General features: G+C 35.7%; 1 protein-coding gene across 4 annotated transcripts in view; it reads left to right on the top strand.

Moving 5' to 3' along the window:
- LOC128988874 (phosphatidate phosphatase LPIN3) overlaps window positions 1-12,723 on the top strand; it is a 40,534-nt gene that overhangs the window by 2,824 nt on the left and 24,987 nt on the right. For 3 of the 4 annotated variants that reach the window (XR_008490439.1, XM_054410607.1, XM_054410604.1), the window contains exon 1: window positions 11,610-11,788. The exons of the other annotated variant lie outside the window; for it this stretch is intronic. The gene's annotated coding sequence lies outside the window, so the exon portion shown is untranslated. Of the gene's footprint in view, window positions 1-11,609; window positions 11,789-12,723 lie in introns of those variants that run through there. 4 annotated transcript variants of the gene reach the window in all.

Below are 12,723 nucleotides of genomic sequence, written 5' to 3'. Positions count from 1 at the left end.
TACCACACGCTACGGTGTGAATATCGACCTGAACAAAACATACAATACCACACGCTACGGTGTGAATATCTACAATACCACACGCTACGGTGTGAATATCGACCTAAACAAAACATACAATAACAATACCACATGCTACGGTGTGAATATCTACAATACCACACGCTACGGTGTGAATATCGACCTGAACAAAACATACAATACCACACGCTACGGTGTGAATATCTACAATACCACACGCTACGGTGTGAATATCGACCTAAACAAAACATACAATAACAATACCACATGCTACGGTGTGAATATCTACAATACCACACGCTACGGTGTGAATATCGACCTGAACAAAACATACAATACCACACGCTACGGTGTGAATATCTACAATACCACACGCTACGGTGTGAATATCGACCTAAACAAAACATACAATAACAATACCACATGCTACGGTGTGAATATCTACAATACCACACGCTACGGTGTGAATATCGACCTGAACAAAACATACAATACCACACGCTACGGTATGAATATCGACCTTAACAAAACGTTATTGTATGTTTTGGGTTTTGTTAAGGTCGATATTCACACCGTAGCGTGTGGTATTGTATGTTTTGTTCAGGTCGATATTCACACCGTAGCGTGTAGTATTATATGTTTTGTTCAGGTCGATATTCATACCATAGCGTGTGTTATTCAATAGCATAAGCTACGGCGTGAATATCGACCTTAACAAAACATACAACAATAACCAGTAGTACTTTTTATTTGACTAATGTCTTTAAACGATCACCACAAATTTGACTGAATCACTTTAAAAATATAACAGATTCGTCCTTGGAAACACCACACATAGTATGCAATTCATGTCACACAAAACAAATAAAATTAACAATTTGGAAAAAGCTTTTGGAAAAACATATTGTGCCGTATGTTATTTATCATATGGCACAATATATTTTGAAATCGGAAGCAAAATATCACCGTATGCGTCAATGGCCGAACATATCTGTCAAGTCGGCAGTCAAAGAACATCATGTACGTCAGCGGTCAGCGCGACATTGCCACTCGCCGTGTCAACAAATAACTATATAGGAACTGTTACAATTTGTAACAGTTACAATAATAATTACATAGCAATGGCTATTAGCATTAGCTAATTTGTTAGTTGCATCGCACAGTTTGTATAGATATAGCCTACCACGCAACGTGAATACTTGAAAATAAAGGAACGAAAAGCAACATCAACAATCGCTAACTGAAGCAAAATAGTTGAATCTGTAAATTGTTGTAAAATCGCATGATTATTCACAGATTTTCGCTGCTACAATATTTTTGTTGTTGTTATTAAAGCACACGGGATTCCATTTTGTTCCGAATTGCAAAGGTTTGTAGTTCAATTTGTGTACATACAGTTTTATTGACACCCTTTTCTGTATAGTTCAATTTCGTTTACATTCTACCACCGTTTATAAGAAACAAAATTCTTATGGTAAATTTGCAGCCAGTTTTGTATTTAAAAAACAGATCCTATTTGTTTCTAGTTTAGTGTAGCCACAGAGAAGTAATATAAATATTTATATTACTTCTCTGTGGTGTAGCCACCATCAGCGTGTCCTGTTGTATAGGACCTTTATAATCCGATTTTCAAACTACGTATAGAGAAACAAGTGCAAAAACATGTTCACAGAAAGAATATGAGGCTCGAGTCTTTTTTAAACCCTAAAGAGTCTTGTAGGTGGATGACAGCCATTGTTTTAAGGGTTGTTTTAACAAGGCAGGTCCTCATCTTTGTGGTTAAGTCAAACGGTAACTTATTTTACAAACTTCGGGCATAATATCACACTATCACAGAAAACATACTAGTAGTATGTTTTCTGTGATAATATAAAGAAGAAAGTTAGTTACAAGTACAATACCATTTCTTTAGCTGAGTAAATCTTGATTGTTTTAGTCGTGTCAAGTTGTTTGTTAGAGACGAGTATTCTCATCACTCTGCTAAGTCATTGTTGTCAACAATATTTATGTCTGGTGTTCTTTGTTCCCAACATCAAAACATGTTTACGATAGTGAGTGGGTGATAGTCAACAAAACACTAAACTGATAGCTACGTAATTCTGTGACGAATTTCTGTCATTGACAAGAAGATTCTTATCCTATTGTGAAATCTGAATCCTGTTAATCGTGTTTCATGTTTTGACTATGCGTTTCCTTTATTTTAGAGTCAATTTTATACTCTTTAGTTATATTACCGGAAAATTGTTTATGAAGAAAATAGTTTTAATTTACTATTGTATTTTCCCAAGATCTTTCACTGGGAAGATTCTTGGTCAAGTCACTTGCTTATTATGTCTTTTACTAATTGTTCACAGTTGTACTGAACAGTTTGTAAAATAAAATAAAGTTAAAAAAAAATTACTATTGTAACGTAGATTTGCAACTCTACCTCAACCGCACAGAAGTCTTTCTCAAAACTGTCTTCATCTGATCCACCAGGACAATAATTTAATCTAGATTGAATTCTCTATATAATCTCTATAAAAACATCACATTGACTATAATGGCGAGAGAAAGTTTAGATATGTTTTACAGTACATATTGTATGATTACAGTACCGAAGTTACTTTGTGCCTATATGGTCATTAATAGCAATTATAGTTTGTTGTTGTTTAATATTTGACCAGAAGCAGTTAATAATCCGTAACTGGATATTTAAATCTCCTTCGTTTGACCTTCCAAGCCCACTCAACCTTGATAATAAAACACCGAATATCCTGAACCGATCTACTGTGTAAATTAGCTAATACGTCAATACGATAAACCAGAACAGTAAAAATTCCTGTCAGCGAGTTCAAAACCATACTCAAGTTCCACAAATAACAATTCTGACCAAATTGGTGGATCAGCTAGCAGAGTTCTTTAACATCGCAATATTTCGTGTTTGATCAAATGTGCAGTATAGAATCTAATGAAACACTGCTATTTGAATCCTAAGGTGTATACTTTCAACTGGATATACAGTATTTAGTTTTGCTGTTGAAATAGGAAAATTCACATAAAGTTTCGCTTGAATGGATAGGCTAACTATACCGTAATTATTTCTCACCTACGTAAACCTTGAGATAGATCTCGTATCAGCCATGAGACTAAAGATCAAAACTGAGACGAAGATTCATATAGTGAACCAGTGAACGATTGTCTTAGAAGCATTTCCAGGATTCTCGACTACACAACCTTGAATTATAGCTTTGTAAAAAGAACGGTGTTTATTAAAATCTTATGAGATTTTATTGCATTTAAAGGCATTCAAAGCGCCTACTTGCACATATATTTTAAATTATGCGTGGTAAGTGCAATACACTTGATAATTACTATTCCATTGGATTAAATCGCTCTTGTTGCTAAAAGTGGATTGCGCAAGTATTGCATACGTGATAAGACTAATCATTGTTGTTATCGCAAGCTATTTTTGAAACAACCTCACCGACCTTTGTCAATATGATCCGCCCGATTGCGCAAGACTACGTTACTTGGAAACTAATATTTAATTTACTTTTTTAGAGTTAAATTGTGCCCAAAATGAGGGAACCCATTTATTTATTTGTGCATTGGTCCCAATTGTTTAACCAAAGAACATGTGCATGCGCCCTGTATTTCATACTGTTTTGAGTACTGACGAAATAAACGCCAGGATTCACTATTGATTCCTTGTCTGAATATCGTGCAATAAATCATTTTTATGTGTTGCAAACGTGTTTGTTACACCAGACAAAAAGAATTAATATAGACTGTCAAAGGAAGGTTCCGGCGTCCACCGCTAGGAGTGCTGTTTAGTAACGTTGCTTACAGTATGCTACCAACAGACGCTGTAGCGGTATGCACCGTAACTGCACGGCACTCCTAGCGCTGGGCGCCGGAACCTTCCTTTGACATTCTATATTTATCCTATTTGTCTATGGTTACACACGACCAACACAACCCCCTTAAGTGTCTCATGTTCAAATCTTACCGCATTATAAGGTGACACCCTGCCTTATCATTTATCATTCTCTATTATTTTCTTGATTACGTCTTATGGATGAATGTATTATATTTGCAATCACCAAGATCCTTTTGAATAATATTTTAGACACCAATTGATTTTTAAGAATAGAACAAATTTGGAGCTGTAAGAACTGTCATATTATAATTAATTGATCAACAGGTTGTAATGGGTGTCATTACACTTAATGTGACAAGTTTAGCTTTGTACCAATGTACCATAGTAGACTGCTAAAAAATTATCTGATTTAAATAGTATCATCATTTTGAAGCTTCTTATAAATTCTCCAATTGGTATTTTCACACGTTTAGTGAAAACACAGAATTTTTATTGTTTGTGTACGAATTAAAACAGTCTTTTTACGATTGACTATAGTTTTAAGTACACCACACCTATAGATGAACTATAGGTTCCAGCAGTTCCAAGTATAGTGTTGGTGTGTGTATAAACAAGGAGAGAAACTGTCGGGGGCGTACCAAACAAACAAACGCCTAGTTCTGGAGGGTTCTACACGCGCCAAAACGGGCATACCACACATGGCATGGCCAAGATCGCACCTCAGTGTGCTGTGAGTCATCAGCTAGTTGTAACAGCTGATCAATCTGGCATTACTGTTATCAGCTGTGTCACTCAGATGGTTGAGCACGTGATAGCTTAGTGGTGACAGCTGACTTTCAGCTAATAGGCTCTTCTTCGTCAATCACGTGTTGCAAATTAGACAAAACAACTACGAAGAGATTTCTTCGAATCATGAAAACAGAAAAGAGGGCTCTCCTCATTCATTATGTTAATGAACACACCATTCACAATAGATTTAATTGTTTAAGATGGATGGTGATAGGTTTATGCAAGTAAGTCACTAATTTACAAACTGGCCTGGAATGTTGGAATCTTCACAGGATATAATAGGCTACTTCTTTTAATCTATGATAATAGTACAAGACTGTGGGAAATTAAATGACGAATAAAGAATAAAGTAAAAGATACTGTACCATTTACCATCGGTGTCTTCTCCACCGTCTTCGTAGACGTGTAATCGTCTAACCACAGACGTAAAACATTATTAACCGTTATTACAGTATTATATTGTCTGTGGTCTAACCATCCTCGTAGACAGGGTTACCGTCTATGTTTGTATGAGTATGTGTGGGAGTGTAGAGTAGAGCATTGCTTAATTACTTAATGTTTAGGCTATATTTATGTTTATCAGTAAACTCACTTAGTTTATAGTACTATATATTAAGGTCGTTTGATCAGATATTGTTTGAGCTGTTACTGGTTTGATTTCGTTTATTTCTTTGAGTTTATATGGCAGAAGATTGAACATTTTTACCCCCAAGCTGTAGTTGATACTATGCTAGAATTGTTATATAATTGCTTTAATAAATGATGGTCAAAATAATCTTCTCAGAACTCCTATACAGCAATGGCAAGGACTACCAAGAAAGAACGGTTCTTAATTACAGTGATTTCATATCCATAATAATAAACGGTATCAGCAATCTGACACACACTTTATCCCATTAGCCTGCCAACAACCCTCATCATGGGCAAGGGGTGGGGGAAGGGGGGAGTAGTTATGACCAGTGACTATGTCAATGATATGACAATTATGATGTGGAACATCACAACAGTTGCAAACACTTTTGAACTGTAATTTTTGTTACAGCATTGGGGGATGTGCAGTTTTCTTTAGAATTATTAGGCTCACAACACACTAAATGTCAATAAAATAGTTCGTGTGTTTCGTGTGAAAATTCAATTTTTCAGATCCGATTATTCCGGTATTTTTTGAGGAAATACTCCACCCCCCCACAAAAAAATGTTAATCACAAAAGCTGAATGCCCAGGTACAGAATAGTCTACTAGAAAAATAACGAACTGAAATTCACAATGGTAATCATTGCTTGATACGTAAATTATCTACGTTTACGATTTCAGCTCGTTTTGTCAAGTGGCTTTTGCGTCATAGGATAACAGACTATTAACTAACCATGATATATTAACATGAAATATTACATGAAATAATTTAAAGTGTATGCTACCAAATTATTAACTTTAATATGAGTACAATTTACCTTACTCTTTAAAGTACAGCAGCCAAACAATAATGTTGAACTGACATTACGCAAGGTGACGAAATTGTGAATAACAATTGAAACTAGAATTGACTATATTGTGCTATACTATACTACAGTTTTGAACTATTTCTAACGTTTAAAATGCGGAAATTGACAATCGCAAGCGTTCAATGGTTCAATGATCTACAACTAGAACTCTACTAGAAGGTCGTGTGGGAGTGAGGGAGGAGATTAACCCAACCCGAATGATGTAACTAAACAGCTTATAGCTGCAATGTTATGCAATGGAGTTCAGTGTACTGAGCAACTTTATCATACTTTTATCTAAAATGTATGTTATCAGTATGTTGTTCTTTACGTATTACCAAATAAGCCACTGATCGCTGTAACACTCTGGAGTAACGATCGAGAACTGTTCTGTCTGTATTGAATTACTTCATCTCTATGGTCTTATTCTCGTTTCAGGTTTGGCCTAGCACCCTTGAGATTTTAAAGTTACTATGATAGGTGTTTAAGAATTTCGATGATTTTGTCCAAGAAAACCGAATGGTTAAAACACTATCACAAAACAAATAGGTCTGCTGTTTTAAATTGTATTGAATCCATCAATTTTATTCTTCCACGCAGCAGACAGAAAACCACAGTAGGAATATTCCCCGGTATATCTGAATTCAAATGGATTTCAACAGAATAAAGTAAATTTACTTTTTACTGTATTGTGTAAATTGTGTTTTAGCAGAATGCAATAAGTAAGATCGCGATGTTAAGACTGCGAGAGTAATGGTGACCTACTTTTACGTTATTTCAAACAGGTTTGCCGAGCAGCTGCAACCGTTTACCGTCTGTTGTGGAGAATTTATTAGACATTCGTCCTTCCTCAGTCCTTAACCATGCTCCTGAAGGTCAAACGAAGGACAAGGCGTTGCTATCGCAGACAAGATAGGGTTGTTTGTGTTTAAAGATAACTTACCGCCAATCATCAATTTACCATGTGGATGATGGTTCAGAACCTTCTCCCTACCAGCTATTAAAGTACAAATTTCTCGCAATTGGAGACTCCCTCAAGTAATTTGTCATCATCTGTTTACCCTGAACTGGACTCAGGTAAAGTATGAGAAAATCCATTTCATGTCTGATTTTCCCGATCAATTAAGTTTTACAAACATCTCGTTCACACCAGAGTATTCCTCAGCAAACATTAACATTTAAAATGTTTACGATGTAAGAAGAGAGAGCGAAGGACATATTCTGTCCTTGTCTACGAGGTGAGGAGCAAGGAAGCCCACGCGGTCCTCGAGCCTGGCACTGTGCCATGCTGGTATTGTGCCATACGTACCACTATGGCACTGCCAGACACATTAGCCCGGTCCGTGTCCACTTGCTGCCCATTTATCTTATTCCTATTGTTGCCAATACTTTCATCTTGCCCTAGGACCGATGTCTCGCTGTGGAAGTTGGCAACATTTGCTTGCCGTTGCAAATTGATTTGATCGTGTGAAAATTCTAAAGTATTGCACGCTTTGCTTGTAACGTTATCGCACTAATAATAGCAATTCATTGGTTTGCAAAAGTGCATTGAGCTATAGAGTTAGAATCCGATTGTATTACACAATTTCTGTGTTGTCTTTATTTACAATGAGATTGCTAGTTCGAGCTTGATAAAAGTAAGTACTGTAGCTCTTTGGTTTACTACGTGTCCTTGATAATTTTTATTTTAATGAATGTTTCTAGGCTTAATAACAGCTGATCTTAGTTAGCATCAAAGCTACAACTAGACCCAAATGAAAGATCATTAAATTTTCAACAAAATTATATTTACACTTTTATTTTATTCTTAATGGTTACCGAGTTATAGGGCGCTAAATTATGGCGTTTTTTCTCAACGAAATACCTACTTTAGTTTGCACAAAAAAAAAACACCATATTTTAGCCCTATAACTAGGAAGGGCCATAATATTTTCATATCATACATATTTTCCTGTAGATGTGCAGAATCCATTCATTAAAATAGGTTCAAAATAAGCACAAAAATGGATTAAAAAAAATAACATCGGCCTTATTGTTTCGACCTAACTTGGGTGACCAAATAACAACATCAACAGAAAATCACAATATCTCTTATGTTAGACTGAAAGTAGTAAAATGTAACCCCTAAAAACAAAGTAAAATTTGACTTCTTGTATAATTGCTTACAAATTTGAGTTCTATCAAGTTGTTACCACAACTTAATTCAGGCATTTTCTTTGTTGAAAAAGAAAGACAAAAAATTCATACAAGTAGAAATGCTGATAAAAACAATGAATACGACCTTCAATGTTTACGATAAGGAACTTTACAGTCGGCAACTCAGCTGTTAAGAGCTAATAACATTACACGACTTTGCAGTTTGCTATGGGGATAATTATTTTCTTTATTTTTAGCATAACTTGCTAGTTTCTTAAAATTAACAATTACCATGATTAGTTTTCCTGATTAAACGCAATTTCTATTTGTTAATCGCTAACAATTTCCGGCAACCTAATTGATCAAATGTTGTTTCAAGGTCAAACTAAAATGATATCTCAATGTTTTTTCTCTCTCTCAATTTTGACTTACTTGATGTAAGTTTGTATATTTTGAACGGACTACAAACTACAAGACTACATTCAAACTTAGTCGAAGAATAGTAGAGAGGAAAAACTGTTTGTACTCTTCCAGTGTGGGAGTAGTTGTTAGGTCCTAACAATCATTGTTAAGAATGCTTTTGGTTGAATAATGGGTATTCATTTAGTTTGCTTCAACAGATTTTCACAACAAAGGGCTGAGGTGTTTTTTACGCCATCGTCATCGCTGTTATCAGATAGTGTGATGATGATAAGAGGCGTCCAAGGTCAAGGACGATTAAATAACAACCTTATCATAGGCCGCTGGCGGCTGTACCAGTGTTTTACAATACTTGCACTGGTAGAACTACAGGGTAGAAACTGTGTTTGATGCCTCACTGCCAGTAGCCATAGTAATAAAATCGTCAATTTTGCAAGTTTAAATTAAATTTTAAATTGTATTTGGCTTTGGCGTACCGTAACCAAATAAGTACACCATGAGTAAAATGATGCGGGCTCTCATCATTATGACGAACGAATATATTAGAATAGTCCTGGATTCTGTTATATATGAAAAAGGCAGTGGTAAGGATTTTGTTACGAGAAAAATCTGAATGAAAAATATTCAAATAGACGTAGAATGGAAATAGTGAGATTATGTTTCTAATGACCTAGATACTGATTATAATATGGTTGTCATGTCCGAAATGAATTTTCATTCAAAAAGTAAAATGTAAATAGTCTATTGGTAATTAGGCATACAATTTTCGTCCACATTTGGATATATAGGTTTCGATTCAATTGACTCAGAACAGCATGTTTGTTGAAACTGTCATTTATTTCCTTTATCTACAGAGTTTATATTGAACTTGTTTGGCAATTCAAGCTGAAGTAGCCCTTATCATGGAGGTTATCTTTACTTATTTAATACGCAAGCAAGTTTTTTGTGACAATTACTCCTCCGAAACTACTGAACCGATTGACATGTTTTTGGTGTCATTGGAAAGAGCGTAACGTGAAGTTGTGCAGGAAACTTTCTTTTTAGCTAAATAATTAAAGAATAAGGCCCTGGGGCCCTTTAAAGTTTCATATTTCTCCATAAGATTAACATGGGAAACAAACATTGTTATGAAACTCCAGCTGTTGTCAGAAATGCTGTTCTGCTATTTAATTTAATTTGTTTACAATGAGAATTGTTTCTTGGTGCCATGTGGTCAATGAATTATACTTTAGCATATATTTTTTAAATGCCATACACTATATAAAATGATAGTATTGTAATACATTGAGAGATCTTCATTTGAATAATCAATAAGCACGATTGAGCCTTTGCCTATATGTTTCCTGGTAAGTGTGTTGTAACAGTTTCTTATAGTATATTATAGTATCTCAAAGTAAAACAGAATTATTCTTTTCTATATTCTCACCCCAGTCACCCCGTAGCGAAGCACGGGCATAGCAAGTAGTAATTATAATTACACATTTTCCATAAGTTTGTGTTTTCGTTTTCCAAAACTATTAGTCTATTATGTGTTCCAATTCAGATGTAGGCGATAGAGATGCAAAATCGGCATTCCGAATTGGCTAATACTATAGTACATTTTAGCCAAAATGAGTGAAAGAAGGCGTAGAAATGTGTGAAATGCTATGTTTGACACGAATAATTGAACAGGCCCGGTATGGATCATAATCACAATCAAATGTGTTACACCACGGGCGACTTTTCGTGTGCTGGCGCAAAAAAGGCGAGTCCTCAAAAACTCAGCTGGTTTGCTATTGTATACTTCCAAGGATCCTATACACAGATAGGCATGGTATCAAATAAGAATAGAATCAAAAGAGTTCACCCCGTGGTCGAAAACTCGACCAAAAGTATGTATTGTGCAAGCTTCTCTGTTTTCACCCCACGCCGTGAAAAAAAACCTGGGATTGGAATTTCTGCCATTTGTTTTGATTGTTAGTATTTTGTTGTTATTTCGTCACCAACATGGTAACCCATAAGGCCCATGTTAATTTGGTTAAATTTCATTTTTCGTATATAGTGGTTTAATTACCTTGTCACTGTCAAAACGATCCTTTGTAGTTAGTTTGTAAGACTACAGCTGTTTCATGCTTCGAATGAAGCCACAGCCACCTCTAATACAGTGGCTGTGATGAAGCACATCATCAGGTCAGAAGTTCAATGATCTCACCTGATGATGTGCTCCATTCGAAGCATGAAACAGCTGTAACAGACTACAAAGGATCGTTTTGACAGTAACAAGGTAATTTAATCCACTTTATAGTTAATTCATACGATCTAGAGGCCATTCCATCATGTCATTTTTCGTGCTTATTTTTGAACCTATTTTAATTTATAAACGGATTCTGCACATCTACAGGAAAACATCTTTCATTTGGTACCAACGTGTAATTTGGTCCAGTAAAATGGTCTTGCAAACGTTTTTTTAGTACATAAGGAGATATACGAAAGAATTCGAATACGTTGGCATTGAGCCAACATGAAGGTAGCAATGCACCTTCTTCAATTCCGGTTTGACATGTAAACACGCATGTGATTTCCAGTTTGGAGGCTCGTCTCCAGCAAACTACGCACCAGTCTTGTCCATTCACAGGACACGGGGGAGTTGGCGGTGGCGCGACTCGTAATTGATATGTTTTCGCATTCCCTGTGGCGTAGTAGGCCGGGAACAAACAGTAAACAACCAAAACAACAACAACATTCGCTACGTCGTCATATATACGCAGCTAGTCTCTGATTGGCCGGTTCAGGAGGTGTGTGAGAATAACGCGCTCTGATTGGCTGCGGTTGGAGGCCGAGCAGCGGTGTCGTCACATGTTGGAAGTTGATATTTAGAACTTCAAGTTCAACAACAGTTCAGTTCAGTGTTCAGTGTAGAGGAGAAGTTAGTTGAGTGAAGTTACCGCGCTGTGGGACGACTGTGCAGTTCGTCAGCGCAGAGTGCTAAGTCACTTTTACTGTTTAGTTATTTTTAAACCGGGAACCGACTGCTACAAATCACCGTTGGATAGGTGGAGGTGCAGTGTTCAGTGAATTTGTTAAAAGACTTCATGTTGGTGTAAGTGATTATTTGATTTGATACTATACAATTAACCTCTACCATATCTATGATCCCTATCATTTTATGATCACTCATCATACCTCTAAGTATCACTGTGTGTGTTGTTATTTTTGTACAAACTGAGAAAAATAACCAACTATTTAGTAATTTACACTGCCATCAGTACCATCGTAAATTTATTAAATTACTATGATATAAATTACCCTGTTTTTACCTTAAAAGTACAATATTTTTGTCCTTCCATAGGCATAAACATTTCAATTTAGAAATCCTCCTAAAAGACAGTTAAGAGATATAGTAGATTGTCTTCCCTTGTTTTCCATGAAGGACTCAAGGACTTGACATGGATAGATGCAACCATAAATAAAACATTGTCAAGTGTGGAGAGTGCATCCACACTTTAATTAGTCGCTCAATTATATTTACATCCTTGGACCGCTTCCAATCGAATTGTTCATTTCGCTTTCCTCTTGGCTAGTAAATCAAAATTTGTATTTATGTACCACACGTAGCAAGGCTAATTTGGATAATTCGTGTCGTGCTGCGCAATTCAATTATATTATTTATTCCATTTTAGGGGATTTTTTCGTTGTTTGCGTCATTTTAGATGAGTAACGGAGAGCCTGGACAGTTAAAAAATAATACAAAGTAGATACAACATTAGTAAGAGTAGGAAATTAAAGTATAAAATAATTAAAACTACTGAGATGTGAAAACCCAAAATTCGACATGTGTACAATATGTGGATATGAATGAATTTTAAATGAATTTGAATGTTTAATTGATTAATTTAGACATTAATTTGTGACATGGACGGGCTCGGTTCCCAATATACCCGAAAATATTTAATAGGTTTGAACACCACATTGCCTTGAAAGAGTTGCACGAGATGCCTTTGGTCTAAGCAATTAACAGAAACTAACTGAAATCTT

Source organism: Macrosteles quadrilineatus, unplaced genomic scaffold (genome assembly GCF_028750875.1).
Source record: "Macrosteles quadrilineatus isolate MER2022 unplaced genomic scaffold, UCM_ALF_1.0 Scaffold_3__2_contigs__length_128488019, whole genome shotgun sequence".
NCBI classification, from domain to species: Eukaryota; Metazoa; Arthropoda; class Insecta; order Hemiptera; family Cicadellidae; genus Macrosteles; species Macrosteles quadrilineatus.
Note: the sequence above shows the minus strand (reverse complement) of the source record. Positions and strands in the feature narration are given on the sequence as shown.